Genomic DNA, 26,260 nt, shown 5'->3' on the forward strand with positions numbered 1-26,260 from the left:
GTTGTGTCAGTAAGAGACTCTCAGGTTGTACTTTGTTTCCTCGTTGTCACTGTGTATATTGTTATTTCATGTCTGCATCTGTTCATCCATTTCCTTCCATATTTCTCTGAATTTCTTAATTCTTGTGGCACAATTCATATATCATGCAATTTGTTCAGCTGTTCTTCATTTGATAGGTACCCCCTTTGTTTTCAGTGTTTTGCTATCACAAGAAACGTTTTGCTATATTATTATGTGATCTGTGGGAGCTTTCAGTCTTGTTGGGGTTTATGGCTAATCCTGAGATTTCTGTATCAGAGTATATAAACTAGTCTAATGACTTTTCTCACAAAATTCCCAATTATTTCTAGAAAGGTTGGGCCACTACATGGCTCCTTTACCAATGGTGAACTTCTTCTGAATATTGTCAATAAATCAATCCATCAGTCAACAAGCATTAATTAATACTTATGTTATGTGTCTATGTGACAGGCACTGTGCTATGTTCTGGGGGAGTCATCTCTGCTCTCAAGGAGTTTATATTTTTTGAGGGAAGACCTCAAAAAGTTCAAGTCCATTCTCAGATGCTTACTAGCTGGGTGAGCCTGGTCTAGTCATTTAACCTCTTCTACTTCAGTTTCCTCAATTTTTAAATGGGGATAATAATAGCACCTATGTCCTAAGGTCCTTGGGAGGATCAAATGAGAGAATATTTATAAAATGTTCAGCGGGTGTTTGGTATTTGGCAGGTATTTAATAATGCTTAATCTTCTCCCTGATTCCTTCTGCATATTTCTGGACACAACATATGAGAACAGGAACTAGGAGTCTACTATCAATCAGTCCAATTCTCTCCATGCTCTGAAAAAGGCAGTAACTAGTTTATACAGGGAAATAAGGCTCCATTTCCCACATTTTGGTGGAAAGTTGTGGAACCATGAGCCTAAAAGGGAAGCCTGGGGTGGGAGACTGCATTTTCTCTATTGACAAAGAAAGTGCTTTTTTCACGCAGGACTAAAGAGAAAGAAAGGGAATGGGATTTTATTGGAATATTATTTAATAATTCAAAAGGTTCTTGACTCCATAGGTGTGGGCAGGTATTTGATTTGTATCCCAATCCAACTTGCACCCAACAGCCGTTGGATTGTTTTTCTACTGTGTCCAACTCTTCATAACCCCATTTGGGGTTTTCTTGGCAAAGATTCTAGAGCAGTTTCTCTAACTCATTTTACAGATGAGGAACTGAGGCAAACAGGGTTAAGTGACTTGCCTAGCATCACACAGATAATAAATGTCTGAAGCCAGATTTGAACTCATGAAGATGAGTCTTCCTGATTCTAATCCCAGTGATTTATCCACTGTACCACCTAGCTGCCCTTGTTGTTGTTATTGTAGTAGTAGTTGTTATTGTTAACTTTCAGTCACCAGGCCTCTATACCAGTGATGACTTCATTCCCTGAGCCTTCTGCTACATTCCTGCTGAGCTCAAGCAATGTTTATAGAGCAATACAGAGGTGTTCTGGGAAATGATTATCAACTGGGCTCTCAGGGGGCAAAAATGCAAGCATGCACACTTTTAAATTTAATCTACATTAATAATACTTTTCCAAATCTAAACAATCAACAAAACTCAAGTCCTGATTTGCAGCTTGCTGATTTCTGAGATTCACACGAATGCACAGGTCTGCTTCACTTCTCTACTCAATGAACTCTAGTGATTCCCCATCACCTCCAGGATAAAGCACAAACTGCTCTGATGGATATTCAAAGTGTTTCACACTCTAGCACAATCTAGCCCCCTCCTACCTTTTCAGTCTTCTTATTCATCACTCCCTCACCACATACCGTTCTCACTGGAGACGCCGGCCTCCTTGTTGTTCCATGAACTAGACACCCTGTCTCTCAGCTCCAAGCATTCTCTGGCTGTCTCCATGCCTGTAATATTTATATAATATTTAGCAGAGTACCTCACACCTTTAAGTCCTAATTAAAATCCTATATCTTACAATAAGCCTTTCTCAACCCCTCTTAATTGTAGTGCCTCCCCTCTGTTGCTTATCTCCCATTCATCCTTTATATAACTAGCTCTGTATCTATTTATTTGTATGCTGTCTCTCCCTTTATATTGTGAGTTCTTTGAGTGTAGAGATTGCTTTTGCCTCTTTTTATATCCCCAGTGCTGTGTCTCTCATTGCATCCTAGGCCATTTTTAGTCATCCTGATGAATATCTGGTCACTGGATCCAGATGGCTCTGGAGGAGAAAGCAAGGCTTGGTGCCCTTGCACAGTCCTCCATCACTCAAATCATTTCCCCTCCCCTCCCTTCCCCTCTCCTCCCCTCCCCTCCCCTCCCCTCCCCTCTCCTCTCCTCTCCTCCCCTCCCCTTCCCTCCCCTTCCCTCCCATCCCTTCTTCTCCCTTCCTTTCTCCTTACCTAAGGATGCTCTGGCCAAAAAGAGGTACATTTTGATAACTGAAAGCTGTCTCATTAACTTGGGGTTTACTAGTTATATTTCTTTAGTTAGATAGGTCCCTGGTCTACTAGCTCAGAGTGAATGTAAATAGTAATTGTTCCTCAGCCACCCTGAGGGTCTTCTCCTCCCTGTTTCATTTTTTTTTTATTAAAGGAGCCATCCCTAGACTGACTTCTTAAAGAACCTATTCACTGAATGGGCATTACCTCACTCAAAGTGAGAACCTGAAACCTTAGCTTAAAAGGACCAGAGTCTCCCATTGCATCCTGGGCCATATCCATTTATCCTGATGAATATCTGGCCTCTGGACCCAGATGGTTCTAGAGGAGAAAGTGAGGCTGGTGACAGCCCCCCCTCACTCAAATCAAAGTCAACTGCAAATCATGTCATCATCTCCCTGATGTCATGGTCCTCTTCAACAAAGAAGGACAAACAAAATCCTCAGTGCTTTGCACAGTGTCTAGCACAGTAGGCATTTAATAAATGTTTATTTATTGATTAGCAATTTCATAATCTGGTTAGAGCTATTCCCAACATAACTCTGCTCCAGATTATGCTTCTTACTAATTCACCCCAGATATGTTAGGACATCTTGGGATATCTTGCCATCATCTGTCTATATCCTCTCACTTCCCCATCCAGTTAGATCTACCACCATTTTCTACTATTTGCTCTTGGAACCATAATCAAACCAATACTAGCACTGACTTTGCAAAGGGCATGTCAATGGAATGTCCTTTGGCTTCACTCACCATTCCTGTGACTACCACACAAAAATTTCCTTCCCTAGACACCACTGCTTGATATGTATTGTTTTGCTCTATTACAATATAAGATCCTTACAAGCAAGAACTATTTCCCTTTGGTCTTTGTATCCATAGCACTTAACAAAAGTGTCTGGATCTTATTAGGTGCTTAATAAATGCTTTTCATTCGTTTACTTATTCATTCCTTCACTCATCAGAAGGAAGACATGAACCCAAGGTCTTCCTGGCTTCAAAATCATCCTTCTCATTAACATCATTCATACATTATATTTGTTTGGCATTTAGCTTTTCAGGATGCTTTTATAACCTTCCCTCACTACTTTAATTTAGCTGATTGCTTTATTGCATACTACTGTGCGTTGTGTAGGAATAAGCATTTGGGGAGATCCTAGTTTCCCCCACTTCAAAGAAGGAGGGGGATTCATGTTATTGACAGTGGACTGGACCTAGGGTTAGACCCTGAGGTGATCCTGGCACCTAGAGATGCAGAATCTTTCCATCTTGCTTTTGAGTGACAGCTGAGGCCTCTTGAGACTCACAACAATGTAATGCATTTCCTTATTGTGTGAAATACCAAAAAACCACAACCATTGGTTATGGGCATTGTTGCAATATGCCATTTTTGTTATTGAGCTGTCTGAACTTATAGGTCTTTTATTTATCAGTAGAAACGATTTGAATTTATGGATGACTTTGCTTTTCTTGGAATGTATACTCATTCCTCCAGAGGAATCCTGAGAAACAAAGTAGGCTCTCCTCTTTCATCTCATTTTATCTTCACAACAACTCTCTGGGATAAGTATGGCAGGTATTATTATCCCCATTTGACAGATGAGCAAATTTAGGTACAGACAGGTTAAACAGCTCGCCTGAAGTCATGTAGGTAGTTAGTAGCAGTGCCAGGACAAAAAGGTGTTTAACTCTGCTGCCTCTTTGTGTTTCTGTGACTCACGTGGCTGGAATTAAAAAACTGCCTTTCACAGGCAGGACAGTGACTTTATTTGGCATCACAAAGGCCTTAGCCTAGGCCAGTAGGATGGATATACGTCCAATGGATTAAGATTTTCAGTTCGGCCTTTTGAGTAACTAATATTCCTCCTCTGGTTGTCCCACTAGAACACTACTTTTACATAGAATTCCATTAAATAATACTTTTTACTTCTGTTGTGTGCTTTTGGCAGGAGTAAAGGAAGAAAATAAGGAATAAAAAAGAAAATAATGGGAATCCCCCTCACAAATAGAATATATGTATGTATATGTGTATGTGTGTATGTGTGTATGTGTACAAACATATATTGGCATATAAGTGTGTGTATGTGTGGAGAGAGAGGGAAAAGGATGGTGGAAATACATACGTGATTTATAGATGCCTTCCAGTGAAGAACTTACTCAACAAATTGTTGTGTTCAGTCATTTCGGTCATGTCTGACTCTTTGTGACCCCATTTTGGGTTTTCTTAGCAGAGATACTGGAATGCTTTGCTATTTCCTTCTTGAGCTCATTTTGCAAATGAGGAAACCTGAGGGAAACAGGGTTAAATGACTTGCCCAGGGTCACATACTAGTAAATATCTGAGACCAGATTTTAATCCAGGTCTTCCTGATTCTAGGTCCTGCACTCTATCACCACATTACGACTTATAATAGTCATAGAGAATTGGCTATACTCTAAACAACTTTGACTGTTAGACATCATTATACAACTTCTAGACCTAGAGTATTTCACTAAGAGGTTAAGCAACTTACCTAGGTTCATATAATCATTATGGGTCAGAGAGAAGACACACATACATATATGTGTATATATTCACATACACACGTGTGTACTTGTGTATGTACATGGAAGCATAGTTTACTGAATGGAGAGCTAGCACTGAAACCAGGATAGACTTAGATTTGTCTTACCTCCAGCACTACCTGGCTGTTTGTTCCTGGGAAACATCTTTACCTCTCAGTGTTCCTAGACAGTCTCTAATACTCTAAATTGCAGAGCAATTATAGATTTGTATTGGTAGAAGGATATTCTTCACTAGGACTTCCCTATCAGGTCCAGCGCACATTTTTATCTCTATCATCTTTATCTATGTCTATATAGATATCTATGTCTCTATCTCTATATATTGACATAGATAATGTATTTATATATATGGACAGATGTAGATATATCTCTCTCTATATATTATGATTCTAATATGAAGAAAAACATAAAGATTTAGGATCATGGTATTTTCCTCTCTGCTATTGTCATAAGTAATTGATCCCATCTGATATAGCTATAAATATATAGATAGATACCTATATCTATGTATACATATAGATAGCTATATATACATAAATATGGCTATCTGTATATGTATATAAAAAACCATGTCTATATATGTATGTTTATATCAATCTATATTGATATATCTATATCTATGTATCTATGGAGAGAGACATCAGACTAACAAACAAGAGAGACAGAGACAGAGAAAGAATCTGTTTGTGGTTGCTTTTCTCCAGAAATGTGAATTATTTTATTTCTTAATGAATCCCTTCCCTGCCTCCTTAATTTGACATTTACTAAAGACAAATATACCATTAGCTCCTTGGAAAGGGGGCAAAGCAATTCATTACATTTCTAGTTGAAACTGGATTTGGGAGATCCAAGAGCTAAGCTCCTGAGAATGTCTTGTCTGCACATCTCAAGTGGGAGCAATTGCTTATGACAACAGCAAAGAGGAAAACACCATGATCCTGATTCCTTATGTTTTCTTCATATTGGAATCAGATTTGTTCTGATCAAGCCCAATGCGAACATTTGCATCTGCTCCTAATCCACTCAGACTACTGGGGCCAGCACCCAGAGGGCTTAGATTCAGACTGTCCTATATGGCCTGCCTAGTAGCTGAGCTGGTATAAAACATGCATGGTAGCTGGAAGGCTTGACTTTAATCCCCAGCTGTGACTTAGTATTTCTTTCTCATTAAGGGCTTCAGGGTTATCAGAGCTGGGAGAATGGTTTCAGATAAGTGTCCACAACCACCCCTGCAAAGCACATGAATGTCTTTATGTTTTTTAAAGAGAGAGTGTATTGGTTGTAAAAATACACTTGTATCCCATGGAACTTTATATTAAGAATATCAAATAAAACAACTAAAATCCACAAAGTCTATGAGATGCATTATTATTACCCACACTCATGCTCTGATTCTGAGTTAGCTCATGTCACCTTGAGTGCTTCTCTTTCTCTTGCTACAACCACCAGAGGCTGGTGTCAGTAATATATTTTGGGTGTTAGTTACATTATTTTTATCTTTCAGGGTTTTGTTGTCACAGTTCCCAAAACACTGAGTTGCTCCGTGGGCAGTGGCATTAGGACATAGAATACCAACAGTACTGTTGGCTGGATGCAGGGTGGTACCTACCTTTCTGTTTGCTGCCATATTTTCAATCATTTCCATCATTTCCTAAATGGAGTTTCACCCAAAGAATAACGTAAAACTCACTGGAGAAAGGTCTGAAATGCATCTCAACTTGTTTGGGGATTCATACCTGCAGAATCACCCCACCCACACTCATTCACTCAAAGGCAGTGACTCACCACTGGTCACATGTTAACTCATAGGTCTATTATTTGCATACCCACATTAACTAAGTATTCTTTGCTTCCAAGCATACTTTATCTTCCATACAGTAAACTTGATTACACTATATTCAATTGCAAATACCTTCCAGTTATGTGTGTTCTAATGATCTCCAGCACCAATTCCAGAGAATTTCCTGATGTTCTCTTTTAGTCCAAGGAGCAAACAATCACTACAACAATAGCCATGAGCTCTTCTTGTTTTAGAATGCAATTTTCTGCCTTTAAATTGATCGTCATCCTAGGCTTTTAGCAGAAGTTCCAACCCTAAAACAAGAGAGAATTGCCCTGAGTCATAGAATTCCAGACCTGGAAGGTACCTTAAAAGTCATGTAATCCAGGGATATTAAGCCCACATAGAAACAGATCCCTCTCTGCTGGCTTCATGTTAACTTAGAAAATCAGCAGAAGTTCCAACCCTAAAACAAGAGAGAATTGCCCTGAGTCATAGCATTCCAGACCTGGAAGGTACCTTAAAAGTCATGTAATCCAGGGATATTAAGCCCACATAGAAACAGATCCCTCTCTGCTGGCTTCATGTTAACTTAGAAAATCAGAAATTAAAATTATCTATGTTATATTGAATTATTATTTTTTTGATAAACATTTCTTAACCACATTTTAATCTCCTTTGGGTTCCACTTGGGAATTTTTAAACTGCCCTTAGCCTTTGAGTTTGACACTTCTCATCTCGCCCAATTTAGGCACTTGATGAATCTCATATCTTCAATAAATCATTATCTGGTTTCTGCTTGAATACCTATAATCAAAGAGGACTCAGTACCTTAGAAAGTATTTTACATTACATGAAGGAGGGGTTGAGATTTAAAGCTGGTAAGGACTTTGAAGATAGTATAGTTCAAAGTTCCTATTTTGTAAGTAAAGAAATTGAGTCCCAGAGAGTTAAAATAACTTTCCCAAGGTGATGTAAACAGTGGCAGAACTACTATGTAAATGCAGATCCTCTTACTCCAAATACAATGCTTTTAGGGCAAATGAAAGTGCTGCACATAGGTTAGTAAATTTTGCAAATGATTATGCCAAGATGTTAGGAAAACTTTAAAAAATGTATTCAAGAAGGGAAAGTGAGAGGTATGTGGATTTTCAGTCCCTACTAGGTGACCAAGAAGAAGTATACTGACATTTGAGAATGACAGTTGAAAGTAAGATTGGTGATAATTTTGTATTTGAGGAAACTTAAGGTGCAGAGCATTCAAGTGAATTGTTTGAGATCATAGATAGATAGATAAATAGATAGATAGTGGGATATTCAATGCTCTTGGCTCAATGTTTTCTCCATGAAGAACGTATCATTAGAAGGTAACTGCCACACAAATATATAGCTACATATGTATATATGTATGTATATATACATGTGTACATATATATAACATATACATACATTTTTACACAACACACTATACCTGTATATACATGTATGTGTATATATTTAGTGCTTCTATCATAGGCTTAATGAATTGTTGGTCTGACCCAGGATAACAATTCTCAGGTTCTTCCAAAATAAACTGAGATATTGTGGCCTGCTATTGATGTAGTCTGGATCAGAATTTAGTTCTTTGATCATGATTTAATCCCAGGGCTCCATAAGGGACTATCTTAATAATCATAGAATCTTAGAATTTTACAACTGAAAGGGATTTTAGGATTAAGTTAATCTACAATCCTCCTTTTAAAGATTAGAATACTGAGGCTAAGAGAATATTCATTGTTTATATTGTGCAAAATAATTTTTAAAAATCAAATCAATTTTAACAAAAATGCCATCATACCTATTTACCACATACATGTATGTACCCTATTCATAGTTACTGTCTATAAAGTATGATACAGTGGAATGAAAACTGGCCCAACCACTTTCTCCATGTGCAAGTCCTTTAACATCTCTGGCCAGTTTCCTTATCTGGTCAGTAGGAATAATATCTTGGATCTGAAAATAAATTTAGAGGTCATCTAGTACCCCTAACTGATGTACAAATCCCTGCTATAATATTTCCAAAAAGTGGTACTTAAACACCACCAGTGACGGGAATCTTATTTCCTCCTGGGATGCTTGTTGCATTGCTTCAGAGCTCTAATTAGAGGTATATTCTTCCTTAGACTGAACTGAAATCTGATTCCTTCTAACTTCAACCCATTAGTCCTCATTCTCCCCTGTAGTTCCAAGAACAGTAAATTTAATCTGCCTTCCATACAACAGCTCTGCAGGAATCTAAAGACAGCTATCTATCCAGTACTGTATATGAGATGATAGAACAATAATCATAAGCATTTCTATAGCACTTTAAGGTTTACAAAGTGTTTTGCATGTATTATTTCTTTTGAACCTCAAATGAAGAAACTGAGGTTCAGAGGTTAAGTAACTTGTCCACAGTTGAATAGTTTAGTGTGTATCTAAGAACCCAAGGCTTTTGGGCACCAAGTCAGAATCCTATCCATTATGCCAAAAGGGCTGTGGCTTTAGAAGGCACCCGATTCAACCTCTTTATTTTAAAGATGAGTAAACTTATACTCAGAAAGGTAAAGTGACTAGCCAAAGGCCACAGAACTGCTACATGGCAAAGTTAGGATTCAAATCCAGGTTCTCTGACTCCAAATTCATCATTCTTTCCAATACCTCTCTTTCTCCTTCCCCTTGTAGTCTTCTGTTCTCACAGCTAAATGGTCCCAGTTTCTTCAGCTAATATTCACATGACATTGATTTTAGTCCTTTCATTTGATTCTCCTAAGGACATATTCTAACTTGTCAATATCTTTTTTAAGTATAGGAGTCAGAACTGAGTACAATACCCCAGATGTGATTTGACCAAAGAAGTATAAATAGAAATATTACCAATTTTGTTCCAGATACCATTCACCCTAAGAATGTAGGATCATAAATGATAGGATGATAAATTCAGAGTTGGAAAGGAACTGAGAGGTCAACCACTTTGACAACTTTATTTTAAGGAAACTGATGCCAAGAGAAGTGAAAGGTTTTGTTCAAGGTACCAGGTAAAGGAAGAAAAGGGAGAGGAGAGGAGAGAATGGGAAATCATACATTAAACACCATATGCCAAAGACTGAACTAAAGTCTGGGGATGTGAATACAAAAGCACAATCAGCCCTTGCCTTCAGGGATACTTTGAATGAAGGAGACTATGTGAAATGGAGTGGTGGCCAAGGAAGGGCACGTTGGTTACACGAACAACAAAGGGAATTATAGGGAGTAGATTACACTCTTTCCAGGAACAATGGCAGAATTGACTTGATTGATGATTCATGGTTTCAGAACTTTTGAGTGCATAAAGTGAACAAACTGTTCACAATAAGCTTGCTTGTTTAAAGATACTGTGTTGGATCACCAAACAGGAAAAAAAGATCAATATTCTTCTTTTTTTAATTAAAAAGAATTTATTTTCTTTCCCTTCTACTTGCCTCCTCCCGTAAAAAATATCCTTGCATTGATCATGTCCAAAAACATATGTAACACATGGTCCTTTGGAACCATGATTGATTATTGTGTTCAACAGAGTTCTTAAGTCTTTCATAGTTGTTTATCTTTTCACTGTCTTTTTATGAATTGTTGTCCTGATTCTAATTTTTTTCATGCAAATCTTGGGTTTCTTTTGAAGTACATAATCAAACCATGCAAGGGATTCCTATTCTCTCTGTATGTTTGGAGGGTGGGAGATAATACAGGGGAGCAGGAAAGTGGAATTACTCTTTGCTATTCTGTAGCAGATCAATCAATCAACAAGCATTTATTTTTTATTAGTTAATTAATTTTTCATTTTCAATGTTCACTTCCATAAGATTTTGAGTTCGGAGTTTTCTCCCCTCTTTCCCAAATGGCATGCAATATGATATAAGCTTTACATATACATTCATATTAAACATATTTTCACATTAGTCATGTTGTAAAGAAGAATTAGAATCAATGAGAGGAACCACAAGAAGGAAGAAACAACAACAAAAAAGCAAATAGTAAGCTTCAGTCTGCATTCAGACTCCATAGCTCTTTTGCTGGATATGGATAACACTTTCTACCATGAGTCTTTTGGTGGTGTCTCAGATCCTTGCATTGCTGACAAGAGCTAAGTCTATCAAAGTTCATTATCACACATTGTGTCTGTCACTGTGTACAGTGTTCTCCTGGTTCTCACCTCACTCAGCAACAGTTCATGTAAGTCCAGTTTTTTCCGAAGTTCCCCTACTTACCATTTCTTAAGGAACAGTCGTATTCCATTACATTCATATACCACAACTTGTTTAGCCATTCCCCAATTGATGGACATCCCCTCAACTTACAATTCTTGACCACCTGTAAAGCCATGTACGAAGAGCTTTCCAGAGGACTGCTGCTGTGAACAGCTTTTCAAAGTTCTGATTATACATTATCATGAACTCTCTATTTATTCAATAACAAATCAGAGCAAAACATTCACAGAAAATTGAGGTATAACATTCACAATGTTACAACTTATCACAGAAAATCAAAACACAGCATTCACCATGCTGTGATGAATACAATTTCTATTTTTGAGAAGCTTAAATTCTATTGGGGGAGTTTCCCTCTCTTTCTCTCTCTCTTATACACACACGCACACACACACACACAGATAGATAGATAGATAGATAGATAGATAGATAGATAGATAGATAGATAGATAGACATAAATAAATATAAGAAAATACAAATAAGTGTGAGGTAATTAGGGAGCGAGGTAACTAGAAGGTGGGGGTATGAGGAAAAACTGTAAGAGGGGGTACTTAAGCTGAATCTTAAAGGAAGATAGAAGACTTGGGATAAGACCAATGAAAAAAACATGGAGATTGGATATGGAGTTTTTTATGTGAAGAACAGATAAAAAGCCCAGAACGGCTAGCTCTCAGGGTTTGGAAAGGAAGTGAAGTGAAATGTATCTGGAAAGATAGGTTGGGGACAGGCTGTGTCAGAGGCATTTGTATTTTATCCTAGAGGCAATAGGGAGGCAGGAGAGTTTATTGAGGAGTTGAGTGTTATGGTCAGATCTGTGCTTAAGGATCTTTGATTTGACAGTTACATGGAAGATGGAGTGGAGTGGTGAGGGACTTGCAGCAGGGTGACCAATTAGAAGAAAATTGCTGCATTCTAGCAAAAGGTGGTAAGAGCCAAAACCAAAGCATTGGTTGGGTGAGAAGAGAGAAGTATTTATGCTTGAGATTTGTCATGCAAGTTGGAATGGCAAGATTTGGCAGTCGAGGATGACAATGAGGTTGTGGTCCTAGGGAAATGGAAAAAAAACTGGTGCCACAGAGAGAAATAGGGGTCTAGCCACTCCCTCAAGCTGTTGTCCTAGCCCTCTTTTCACCACCTGTATAAAATGTTGCCAAATCTTTTGATTCTATCCTTGCTGCATCTCATCATAAGTAAACATGAGGTTTACCTATTACAATAACTAACAGAATTTGACATGCATGACATTAAAGCAGAGACCAAGATCAATCATTCAAAATATGAGTGGGTGTATTGGTATGGCTCAAAAGGCAACTGTCAAGTTGGCCTCAGGACATGGAAGGTTTGAATAACTCACCTGTAAGTACAGGTAAGCACCCTTATTCTAGAAACCCCCTTTAGGATTTCTATAAATGCTTCCTTATATAAACACTCCACTATACCCTGCAATTTAAGAAAGCTCTGATGCATGTGATGCAACCTCAAAGACATAACCTCCATTTGGGAAATACCCCCCTAACTCACTGAGCAAAAGAAATATGTATATCATTAGGTGAAATACATGTGTAAAGCTCTTATTTCTTTGGCAATAGTCCTGATGTATTTTTGAAAGGGCCCCATATTTTATAAGATAAGATGTTTTGCAGGTCTAGGCTACATGCCATGGGACCATCCCACAAGCAAGGCCATGACCAATCAAAAAGCCAGAAAACTTTGAAGTGAGGATCAAAGAGAAGGAATCAAAGATACCGCCACACCTCCTTACCAATTAAACACAGAACTCTGAAAGAAGAAGCAGAAATGCTACATCAGAAGGAAGCACAAAAAAAAATGGACAGCTAAATTGTGTTATCTCTGCCTATAGATAGATATGCAATGCATTTCACTGGCATGTGATCATAAAAGCTGGGAAATGCATCTGATGGGGAACTCAAACAAACATACTTGTACCTCAAGAGAGAACTAAGATAGCCATGTCTCATCATTGCTAGGAAATTACATGGGTATGCAATATATATTATTGAAGCCATTACCGAATTAAAGTTAAATCAAGAACACATAAGTGTCTATGTGCGTGTGTGTGTGTAAGTATGTGTGCACATGCACATGCACGCATGTGTGTAATATAATGTCAAGGAAAGGCAACTTCCCAAGGTTCAGAATACCAGCATAGGTGCTCTCCATTTTATTCAGTAACAAACCCAGAACAGAGAAGATCAAAACATGACATCATTCAAAATACAGCATTTACTAAGTGTGATTAAATAATCTCCAAGTACTACCCCACCCCAGGACCTTCCAATCATTCAATCAATTACAAAGTCCCTGTTCTAAATACTACTCCACCCCTAGGCTATACCTTCATTTGGTCCACCACAAAACCCCTCTTCTCAAGTGGAGATTAGTTTCCAAACATAGGTAAAGTACCTTCATTTGTCAATCACAGAGCACAATAAGGTCAAAAGTTCCCCACCCCTGGATCACAATTGAATCTACCCCAGAGTTACATCAAGTTTAAACACAGCACTTAATACCCAAATGGAGGTCTTTTCTTCATCTTGACATGAGGCAAGTTCTCAGCAATCTTAGTTCCTGGGGAGACAAGGCTTAGCAAGGCCATAAGATACATTGCCAATCCCTTCATGAATTTATCCTCTGTCTGTAGAACAGTCCTAGAACCCCTGAACACATTAGCAAAGCCCTCTCCCAGGATTTCTGTAAACATACAACAAGAAAATCCTTCTTCAGGGCTTCTGAACCAACAGAAAGGCTCCCAGACCCCTGCAACAACAGCACTGTCCTTCACCAGTGGACAGTATTCACTCTGTCTGCAGGACAGTCTCCAGACCCCTGCAACAACAGCACTGTCCTTCACCAGTGGACAGTATTCATTCTGTCTGCAGGACAGTCTCCAGACCCCTGCAACAACAGCACTGTCCCTCACCAGTGGACAGTATTCACTCTCTGTCTGCAGGACAGTCTCAGGGCTTCTTAACCAAAAGCCAGGTTCCAGGACTTCTTCAACAACAGGACTGTCTTTCACCAGTGGACAAATCTGGCAAAAGAACATCAAAACAGACAAAGTACCAGCAAAGCAGCCATGTCTCCTCAGTCCTTGGCAGCTCAGGGGGCAGGTCTCAAAAGTCCAGGGCAATTCAAAGCGGCCACCAGCAATTCTCTTAGTCTCTCTCTCTCCACGAGGTGCTGCTTCCAAAAAGATCTTCCGCCTCTCTCTTGTCTCTCCAAATCTACGTCACCAGCTCCTCCCAGTTCAGGACTTTCTTTTCACATCAAAAAGTCCATCCCACAGGTGGGATTAACAAGCTCTGGGTTTTAACACAATCAATTTGAAAACCAAGCCAATACAGGGGAATCTTTAATTGCCATTACTATCACAATGTGTCTGTCTGTATGTCTTTGGGGTGCTGTTTCCAGTCTAAGTGGAGAAATCCCATATGGTGGTTAAAGTATGGTCCAGGAGTCAAACCTATAGAGTCATAGAAAATGAGCTTGCTTCCTAGGAAAAGAGCAAAGTTAGAACTGGGGTAGTTAGACTCTGAACTATATACAGTATTGGGGGCTAAAAGAAGCTCAAAGGGTGTTTATTCAAATTTATACCAAAATATTGGCTGAAGACATTCTTCAGACACTTGATCTTTTCCAAGTGGATGGACAGGCCATAACTCTTTGAGTGATTTTGGATCTTTTCCATAAAGTTCTGAAATGCCCTGGGTCTTGATGCAATTAACTCAGTGTTAACCACAAGCAAAGACATCTGGAGGACCATACCACCCACAGGGAATCTTTCCTTGAATTAGACTGCACTGAATCTCCTTCATTAAAATGGTGTCTTCTTTGGGAAAGCATACATTTCTCTATTTTGTCTTTTGCTCACTGTTTACTATCAGAGAGTCATTGAGTGGGATCATTTTTGTTACATCTTCCAAGAAATATAGTATGATCTTTATATATAGATAGGGGAAACCTTAAAGACCTTTCAGAAGTGGCATTTTGTTCTATCAAGTCAAATGTTTGCTATTGTTTTGTTTTTTAAATCAGTTAACAATAAGCACAATGATGGATTCTCTATACTTTTCAGCTCATTGTGAGATATAGAAAAGATGGGTCCTTTGTTGAATATTATTTGCAAAAGCCTGCTTGTTCCCTACCAATGCTTTCATAAAAGATTATTTCAATTAATTTGTAGATGTCCCTCATAAAGAATTTGTGTAGAAGGGAGAGCGGGTGTATAAAAATGTTATTGCTGGTGTTTTCTTGGTCGTCTTTTTTGGAAATCAAAATACAACTGAATATTTTTCCCAACAATTTTGGTACCTTATTCCCTTTCAGATACTTATAAATCATTCCAACAATGTCTTCACAATGTATTGCCTCTAACATAAGTCTCCTCTTTATATGTATGATCCATTCTGGTTGCTTTCCCCACCTTTGTTTTCTTCAGTGCCATTTCTAGCTCCATTGTAATCGCCTCAGGGACTGTGGTAGTAAGGTCCACCTCTAATGTTTCTTCTATTCTATTGGAGAAAATGGTTTCTTGTAATATCTCTTTCCCTAGTTTCAATATTGCTTAATATTAACTAGGATATACAAGATAATTGAGGCAGCTCCATGAGCTTCCATTTGGCCATGTCTATGAGAATAATTGCTATAATCTCTTGTTGATGTATTAACTTCCCAAAATTCATAAAATCTTTACCCATGATATAGTCTCCCTGATTAGCCATCACAGGTATGATTCATATAGGGGTCTTCCACTCATCTCCAACTGAGTAATGGTAAGCCTTCCATTAGTAGACTTCTCCTAAAAATCCCTTGTTAAGACTGTGTTCACTCTTTTGACCCATTGGGGGTCCCCTGGGATAGTAGTCACCTTATTCCACTATCTAAGAGTACCTTATATATTTGGTTACCTCTCTTTCCATACCTCTATCACTTAAGCATATGTTGCTTAGGGTACTGAAGTGAAAATAACTTGAGCCTTATGGGAACCTTAGCCTTCATCCTAAGAGTAGTCATCTCAATGACCAGATGAATGAGGGCTGATCAAATGGGGTAGGATTTTTTTAAAGAATGTTGTACATTTGGAGGGGGCAGAGTCAAGATGGCAGAGTAGAAACAGGACTTCACAGCTCTGGCTCCTACCCCCTCCAATTCATGTAAAAAATTACTCTAGACAAACTTTGGAGCTACAGAACCCACAAAATGACAAAGAGAACCTAACCTCCCACTGAGGACAGCCTGGCAGGCCGGCAGCAAGTGGCTAGCACAGTGCTCTGGGAGCCAAGCTCAGCCCTGCATGAGCCCAAGTTTCTAGCCTCAGGGTGGGCCTGACCAGTTAACTCAAATGGCAAAAGAGGCCAATGAGGAGAAAAATGCCTTAAAAAGCTGAATTTACCAGATGGAAAAAGAATCTCAAAAGCTCACTGAAGAGAATCATTCCTTCAGAATTAGATTGGAGCAAATGGAAACTAGTGACTTTATGAGAAATCAAGATACTATTAAACAGATCCAAACAAATAATAAAATAGAAGGCCATGTGAAATATCTCATTGGGAAAACCACTGACCTGGAAAATAGATCCAGGAGAGATAATTTACAAATTATTGGACTATCTGAAAACCATGATCAAAAAAAAAGAATCTAGAAATCATCCTTCAAGAAATTCTCAAGGAAAATTGACCTGATGTTTTAGAACCAGAGGGCAAAATAGAGGTTGAAAGAATCCACCCATCACCTCCTGAAAAAGATCTCAAACAGAAAACTCCTAGGAATATTATAGCCAGGTTTCAGAGTTCCCAGATAGAGGAGAAAATATTACAAGGAGCCAAGAGGAAACAATTTTAATATTGTGGAAACATTATCAGGATAACTCAGGACCTGGCAGCTTCTACACTAAGGTATTGAAGGGCTTGGAATATGATATTCCAGAAGTCAAAGGAGCTGTGATTAAGATCAAGAATCACCTACACAGCAAAACTGAATATCGTGTTCCAGGGGAAAATATGGTCATTCAGTGGAACAGAAGACTTTCAAGCATTCCTGATGAAAAAAAAACAGAGTTGAAAAGAAAATTTGACATTCAGATACAAGAAGCAAGAGAAGCTTGAGAAGGTAAAGAGGGAAAAGAAATCATAAGGAACTTATCAAAGTTGAACTACTTATATTCCTTCATGGAAAAATGATAATTGTAACTTATGAAACTTTTCTCAGTATGAGAATAGTTGAAGGGAATATATATATGTATATGTGTGTATATGTATACATACATATATGTCTATATAGGAGGGTATATGGGCATATGAATACATATGTGAGTGTGTGTATATATGTCTATAGATATACATACATAGATAGAGGGCACAGGACCAATTGAATAGGAAAGCATGATACTTAAAAGGTGAATTTAAGATGTGAGAGATTAATATAATGAGAGGAGATGGGGAGAGACAGAATGGGGTAAAGTATCTCATATAGAAGAGGGAAGGGAAAATTGTTATAATGGAGGGGAAGAACAGGAAGGCAAAAGTGAATGAGTCAACCTTATTCTCATTGAATTTGGCTTAGGGAGGGAATGACATAAACACTAAATAGGGTATCTCACCCTACAGGAAAGTAGAGGGGAAGGGGAAGAGAGGGGAGATAATGGAAGGAAAGGCAGGCTGAGGGGTGAGGGCAGTTGGAAGCACCCACTTTTGAAAAGTGACAGGATCAAAGTAGAGAATAGAACAAATGGGTGGTGGGATAGGATAAAGGGAAATATAGTCAGTCTTTCACAATATATCCACTATGGAAATGTTTTGCATAGCTACACATGTACAACCTATATTGAATTGCTTATCTTCCCAGTGAGGGTGATTGACAAGGGGGGAAGAGAAAGAACCTGTGATCCAAAGTTTTAAAATCAAATGTTTAAAAGTATGTATACATATTATTATTATTATTTTACATGTAACTGGGAAATGAGATATACAGGCACTGGGGCATAGAGATCCATTGTACCCTACTGGAAAGTCGAAGGTGGAATGGGGGAAGATATGAGAGAGGGCAGATTGGGGGAGGGGATATTCAGTGGGAATGCTGGTTTGGGATGGTGGGTAGGCAAAATTGGGGAGAAAATTTGTAACTCAAAATCTTGTGGACATGAATGATGTAAACTAAAAAATAAAAAAGAGAGGAAAAAGAAAGAAAAAAAAAGAATGCTGTACATTTTGGTGTTGCAAAAGGATGCCTTGAATTTCTGATATAATTTTATATCTTCCAGAACCTGATTCAATCATCTTCTTGTCAACCACATTTTTTAAAAACCTTGTCCACTACTCCTTTTAGGAAAAGGTATAACTTTCTACTTACCTAAAATGAAAGTAAGCATAGCACTTCCTCATGTCATCCCCAGAGCATCTATTTGCATAGACAGCCCTATTGGGCAAGACAGCTATTAGAGCTATTCTAGTCATATCCTCAAAGTTCACTAATTGATCTGCCTAGGTTTATATTGGGGTCTGGCAGGCAACGTTCATACCTAAGCCTTGCTTATTCACCATTCAGATGAGGCTATGCCTCCAAATCAAGATCTAATTCTTCTTGATCCAGGCTGATCATAGGGGAGTTACAGGTCATGGGGATGGGACATAAATCCTTTCTTTCAAATCTATCTCTTTTAAAAATTTCACCCCTTTCCTTGCTGTGCCTCACCAAAGAAGTGGTTATGGAGGGAATTCTTTTGGGGGCCAAATATGTAGAATTTCCAATTTTATCCACCTTTTAGGGACAAAGGGAAATCCCCCTCTGGACCTCTAACTGGTTCAATTGATTTTGCTCCTCCAGACCAGCTCCTCACCAAGAATCCTGAGTCAATGGAATTCTGTAATTGACAAAATCTCTTGGGTACCCCCATGTATTAGATTAGCATGTAATGCTCCTCAGACATTTTTTAAAATGCCACCTTACCCTCATGTTTAAATTTCTCCTACAATCTCCTATGTTTCTTGGTGATAAAAGCTTTCATACCTTCTAACTCCCCTGTGGAGGAAGTCACTCCCCAAGGAAAAAATCATGCTATTGGTCCAAGACTCTCTTCCCACTTTCACTTATTACCACTTCTCTTGTCCATACTTTTGCTCTTATAATCCTAATCTCAACAGGGCTAAACATATTCTCCAAGAAAACCTCATGGTGAGAGATCAGGCTTCCCATCTATTCCCTATCATTCCCTACCTCTGTTATTGTCCTTTTCACTTATGTTGTTACCAATATAAGTTGTTCTTCTGACTTCAGGACACAGGCCTTAAAAATCAATAGCATATTTTAAAATGTCTCTAAATTGCTTAATACACATAAACAATTTATTTTTATTTCTATTATGCTCATGATATAGCTTTTTCGAAAACTATTCATAACAACTTGGGAATACTACAATCTTGTAATATCTACTATCCCTTTCAAGTTCCATTAGCACCCATGAAGTGAATCCTACATGATCAATTGAAGCTTGCTTTTTATCCCATCAAGAAGGTTTCCCATGTGTGCCTAAAATCTCCACAGCAAAAGCAAACCATTTTCCTGTGTCTGGCCATCCAATAATCCAAGGCTCTCTTTATTTTGCATCATCTCTCTCCATTTCAACAATGTAGTTTCCCACATAATCATTGCACTCAATTTGTGCTGATGAAAGCTTGGATCAGACATTCCTCAGGCTTGGAATAAGAATTTCATGAGATACTTGAGGGATATGAAATGCAATAAAAACAGCTTTACTCAGAATAAGATTAAAAAGGATATAATTTATATAGGTAGTATTTGTAAAAATACTTAACACAGTTCTTGGCACATAGTAAGCACCTAAAAAATGCTTATTCCTTCCTGCTCATTCTTCCCTCCATTTCTGTGTCAGTATGGCAATAGCCATATTTAGATCAGAAAGGCACTTCCAAAAGGCAATGAGAATTCCGCTAAAAACTCCTGATGGGGACTCCCCAGAGACTGGGCATTTTATCCCTCAGTAAAGGTACCAGACCAATAAATGACCCTGAAAAAAGACTTCCTTGTAACCTTAAAGGGAAACAAGCCCAGCATACATAGAAAAGGTGTTACTTTCATGAGTTATGCTCACATTGAGAAGGTGTGATATGAATGATGGTTAAGCAAAGGAGAGTGAGTTGTTATACCGGTAAGAAAGCAATCAGGAGAGGACAGCATCATGAAAACTCAGAACAGAAAGAATATACAGGAAGAGAGGGTGGTGGACAATGCCAAGTAAGATAGAGAAGTAAAAAAGAATGTGGATAAAGAAAGTTTTCACAATTAAGAGATCACAAATAATTTTGGAAAGAAGAAGGAAGCATTCATTTATCAAATACTAAGTCCTTCACAAAGTTGATCCTAAAAACAACCCTGAAAAGTAGGGCTGTTATTATTCCCATTTTACAGTTGAGGAAACCAAGGCAAGCAGAGGTTAAGTGACTTGCCTAGAGATCCAAGGCTAGTAAGTATCTGAACTCAGGTTTTCAGACTCCAGACCCAGTGCTCTGTGTACCCCACCACCTAGAAATTTGAGTGATGAGATGCAAGTCAGATTCTAAAAGGTTGAGAAGTGGGTAATAGGAGAGGAAGTGGAGGCAATGAATGTAGACAGCCTTTAATATGAGTTTGTCTGTGAAAATAGTGCAGATATAGGATGTAGCTTGAGGTTATAGACAGGGTCAATGAAAGGTACTTGTTTTTAAATTGGGACAGATTTGGACATATTTTTAGATAGCAGGAGCCAGAAGATAGGGAGAGATTGAAGTTTGAAGTGGTTGTGATTGTGGGGTCAATCTACTAGAGAAGATGGGAGAAAATGGAATCAAGGACACATCTAGAGGATTGGATCTAGTTTTATTGAGAAGATCTGCCTTGTTATCTTTTTTTAAATTAATTTAATATTTTAATTTGTTTTCAATTTTAAAATTCAAGTTATACATATTTTTATGAATCTTTCTCACCAGGGGTGGCCAGGTAGCACAGTGAGTAAGAGCACTGGCTCCAGTGTCCGGATGATCTGGGGATCGAATCCCGGGCTTAGACACTTAGCACCCACCCATAAACACCTGACCATGTAACCTTGAGCAAGTTACTTAACCACAATAGCTTAAAAAAAAAAAAAAAAAAAAATAAAAAAAAGGAATGTCTTTTCCCCTCTGGGACCTGAAAAAAACAATCAAAACAACAACAAAAAAAAAAGAAAACAGAAAAATTAATCTTTCTCACCACTGCCCTCTCCCATTAAACAAACAAATAAAGAAAAAAATGGAACAAAAAATAAATCCCTCTATATATTTATGTTGTCTGGAAAAACAAATTAACATATTAGCCATGTACAAAACTATATCTTTTCTATTGCATTTTAAGATCATCACCTCTGTCAAGAGGTTAATGGTATGTGACATCTTCATTCTTTTAGACTTATAGTCTGTCATGGCATTGATCAGATTTCTAAAGTCTTCCAAAAGTTGTTTTTCCTCTATAATGTCATCATTGTATAAATTGTTCTGCTCTCTTTGTTCTGTTTCACTTCATAAAGGTCTTTCCAGTTTTGTTTGAAATTGTCATTTTAATCATGTCTTATGGCACAATAAAATTACATTACATTCATATACTAGAATTTATTTAGGCATTCTCCAATGGAAAAACAGTTCTTTAGCTTCCAACATTTGTCTAACACAAAAGATCTGTTAAACATATTTTTGTAGATATAGATCATTTTGCACTTTTTCTTTTATTTCTTACAGAGATTAAGTGACTTGACCAGAATTACACAGCTAAGAAGTATCTGAGTCTGGATTTGAACTCAGTTCTTCCTGACTACCTGATACTTGATCTAGAATACCATCTAGATGCCTCTAAATAATAGTACTTCCCCTAGTAGTAGTGTAGCTGGTTTAAAGGATATGCAGAATTTGGTGATTTTCTGAGCATAATTCCAGGTTTATTTCCAGAGTTGCTGGAGCAGTTCACAGATTTGCCAACAGAGCTGTAGCATGTATACCGTTTTTCCCTCAGCCCCTTCAGCATTTGTCATTGTCCTCTTTTGTTGTCTCAACTAGTCTGATAGGAATGAGGTAAGACCTCAACATTTCTTTAAATTTTATTTTTTTCTAATTATTGGTGTTTTCATGTTTATTCATAGTTTGGTTTTCTTCCTTTGAAAACTTCCTGTTCATATCCTTTAGCCATTTATTGGAGTATGTCTACAAATTTGAATCAGTTTCTTATTTGTCTTTGAAAAGAGACTTTGTCAGAAAAACTTGTTACAAAGATTCTCCCCCCCCCGAATTTACTGTTCTCCCTCTAATTTACCATATTAGGTTTGCACAAGAACTTTAATTTTATATAATCAAAATTGTCCATTTTTTCTTCTATGATCTTTTCCATCATTTTTTTTTAGTTATGAACTCTTTACCTGCTCATGCATCTACACATATAATTAAAATTATATCTTAGTCAAGTGAAGGTTTTTAAGGATGGGGAAGATTTGGGCATGTTTGTAGGTAGAAAGAAAGGCTTTAGTAGATTGGGAGAGAGAAAAAAAACTAAGGGATAGTGTTTGTGGTAGCAGTCTGCTGGAAGTGATAAGAAGATTGAATCATGGGCAAATGTATGGGATTAGGCTTGACTTTGGCCAGGAGAAGTTCCACCTTAGTTGAGAGATAATATCAACATGTTTTGACATTGAAAGAAGAGATAGAAATGTCTGCATCGGACAATGCATAAACTGCAAATGGTTTTATTTTGTCTTTTTTGCAAATAGTTCTCATGAGAGATGTAAGTAAGATGGTCATACATCCATTGAAATGATATTTCTTGTTTACTTTGGATGCATGATTAAACCAACTCTGCCAACTCTTTTATTTGCCTCTCAAAGGATAATGTCTACATAATTAAGGATAATGTCTATATAATTAGATATTTAGCTAGAACTTCCTTCTAATCTCATAACAAAAATGTCAAGATTGATATAATTCAGTTGGTCTTGTTCTATGTCCACTCAGGGTCATGGGATAAGAATCTCATACTTATAGTACTTCTAACTATATTGTCATTCATAGAGTCTAAAACGAATTCTTACCACCCTCTTCCCTCTTATCCACCACTTTGATTTTATCATTGCAGAAGTGAAAGGGGATTGTGCAAGACTGAGGGGCATTTTGTATCTGGTTATTTGCTGGTTTCATGGATTGTTCTCCCCAAAGAACTAATCAGCAAAGCGACTCCTTGTGCTAATAAACTGTACTTAGAATCGACTTCAGAAAGATATTCTCTTGTTATGTCCCTACTTTAAGTCTTTCCAGAATGGTAGATATTGCCAGAGATCATGCTATGCTGACATAACCTTGGAGAACCAAATACAACCTCCCTACTAAAAAGAAGCATGTAAGTAGGATTTTATGGAGATATACTTGTAAAAATCCAAATACAGTATTATTACTGACTGGTACTAATTATTCTACTTAAGGCAGATACATTTTGTAATACATGTTTAGAGTTTATACCAGATTGTTAATAAGGCTATACATAATGACTTAGCTAAATGTTTCCCTAAAATACCTTTATAGGTCTCCAATCCAGAAGTACTATAATTCTGTGATTCTTCTCTGTTATTGACATTACCTCAATTTTTCATCTTTAGTCATTGGGTGAACATATATTATCTGTGTTTGAAAGAATTGTGTACTTGTATTTTACTTATTTGCTTTGCAAAAGCAACTTGTAACACATGGGGAGAGTATTTTTGATCAATTGATCCTCCCCAGCCTAGATGGCATAATAACACATGCAGGTAACATATATAACAGGGTTTTAATGCATCTATATTTGTTGGCTACTTTATGAAAACTGAAAGAGTTTAGTGTGTTTGGAGAGGCTGCTTGCTATTGGATGGTAAAAGATATCTCATGCCTTTAGTATCCTTTAAAAAGTGACCTTGTCCGTTCTGGTAATAACCAAGGAGGCAAGAAAGCTTTGTGGAGTGTGGCTACTAGAAAAAGAGGGAAAATTCTCCTGTGGATGAAGAATGAAACCCTTGAGAAGAAATCTCTCTTTGCCTTTGTACCTCTGTGGTGGATGGGGTGCTTTCTCTTTTCCCCATTCCATTAACTATGACTTCTTGAAGCAGAACTACTTCCCAGTAGGAAGCACTGAACACAGCATGAAGAATCAATCAGGAGGTGTCTCAAAGGACCGTGACCCCTGGCAGCAGAGAAGAGAGACAACTATGGTCTCAAGACAGAATTAGGCAATTAGGAGAGAAGTAGGGCCAGAGAGCTCACCTGAATTACCTGCCCAGCAGAGATGCCATTCCTAGGAAGAAGCAATGTAAGGATATCATGAGAAGAGGAAAGACACCAATACCTTGCAATGTCAAAGTGACCATGTGTTCCCAAAGGGAACAGTTTGTTATCAGCATATTTTATGTATGTTCTCTTTCTTCTCATCAATATTGTGAGAGAAAGCATCCTATATTTATTGGGGAAATATTTTGCAACTACTGTAATGACTGTAGCATCTTATTAAATACTTTCAAGCTAATGGTGCCAATTTACTTACTCGAGGTAAAAGTACCATTCAGGGCTTATAAATTCTAGTTCTAGAAATTTATTCCCCTTAGAATACCTTTGAATAGTAGTCATTCAGTGGAGGATATAACTCATGAGTGTTAGTTTGAAAGTAGGGTGGTTATGCAAAGAGAGTACTTCATATATATAAGTAGTCAACTGATTTTTCCTTTAAAGCCTTTGTTTTTATTCCTTAAAAATAAACTTCTTTCTCACTAGCATGTAGATATCCAGTTATTCAGAGAATGAGATGGGATGTTAATCAGAAATATAGAAGATTTAGAGCTGCAAGAAAACTTAAAGAACTCACCTAATCCGTTTGTTATTATTATTTAGATAAAGAAACAAAATCAAAGAGGGAGCACAATTTGCTCAACTCATATAGTGAGTGTGATTTAGGGACAGAGTTGATTCTAGAACCTTCTGATCACTTATCTAGTCCATCTTCCATTATGCCATACAGACATTGTTCTACGGTCAAATGAATTCTTATTGATTAATCGAACATCTCATCCAGCACTTCTGTCCTATGAGTCTGTGGTTCTCATAGCACTTAGTGCATTATCGACAGCCAATGAATATTGAAAAGAATCAAGGATTGGTGCATATAGATTTGTGTTTGAGTTTCATATATTCTTCTGAGATTGACTTGACTTAAACCTTCTTGTCTCTTGTGTCTTTTGCATACGAGTTTTATATGTTATAGGTCTTATTGAAACATTGTTTGGCTTTGTGGAATTATTTTCCATCTGAAACTGAATATCTGAAAATTTATATTGGTATAGAAAGTTCCTAAATATCACACTATTTTTAAAACTTCTTTGAAATTTTTAGAAAAAATACCTATTTTGGTGAAAAGATTCAAAATATAGATCTTAAGAATATTTATTACTCTTATAAAATCTTAAGAATATGTATTAATTCATACATACCTACATATATGTATAATTAATTGAGTGGATAAAGAACTGGCCTTGGGGTCAAGTGGGTTCAAGGTCTACCTCTTATACATAGTAGTTACATAGATCTATATAGAGGAACTTTCTTCTTTGGGAGTTCCTTAAACCAATGAAATAATAGGTCTGTTTTTCTTTTTTTTAATGATCCATGACTTATCTACTTGTACATATAGTTACAATCTTTTTAAAACAAAATATTTAAGGTTTTTTCTCAGCAGCATGGCAGAATGGAAGCACTTGGATTCAAAACATGTCTGTTTTATTTACTACCTACATAACCTTGAAAAAATCACTCTTAGTCTCAGTTTCCTCATCTGTAAAATGAGGAGGTTGAAATAGATTAGAAGTTCCCAACTTTTTTCAGTCTATACACTCTTTAGTAAATTTTTATCCTAGAATTTACCATGCATATGCCTACAAGAAAAAAAAAGATTAACTTCAATAGGATGATATAGTTATTTATCAAATATTTTCAACCAATTGACAAGGTTTGCAGTGGGATATGTGTAATACAGGTTGGAAATAACTGGACTTTATGGTTCCTTTCCATGTTCATAAGATTAAACTTTTCTCTAAAATTCTGTAAATCAGCTATCTATTTATCTATCTGACTAAGCCTACACACACATACC

General features: G+C 37.4%; 2 long non-coding RNA genes across 3 annotated transcripts in view; one reads left to right on the plus strand and one right to left on the minus strand.

Annotated features, from left to right (window-relative positions):
• Nucleotides 1-26,260, plus strand: part of LOC138148134 (uncharacterized) — a 411,090-nt gene that overhangs the window by 169,354 nt on the left and 215,476 nt on the right. The gene's annotated exons all lie outside the window — the stretch shown is intronic.
• Nucleotides 13,215-26,260, minus strand: part of LOC138148135 (uncharacterized) — a 273,099-nt gene continuing 260,053 nt past the window's right edge. Inside the window, exon 2 of the long non-coding RNA XR_011164981.1 lies at nucleotides 13,215-14,462. This is a non-coding gene — a long non-coding RNA (uncharacterized lncRNA). The remainder of the gene's footprint in view (nucleotides 14,463-26,260) is intronic.

This window comes from Petaurus breviceps, unplaced genomic scaffold (assembly GCF_028583685.1).
Source record: "Petaurus breviceps papuanus isolate PSGF00001 unplaced genomic scaffold, PetGlider_PUasm1.0 90822, whole genome shotgun sequence".
NCBI lineage: Eukaryota > Metazoa > Chordata > Mammalia > Diprotodontia > Petauridae > Petaurus > Petaurus breviceps.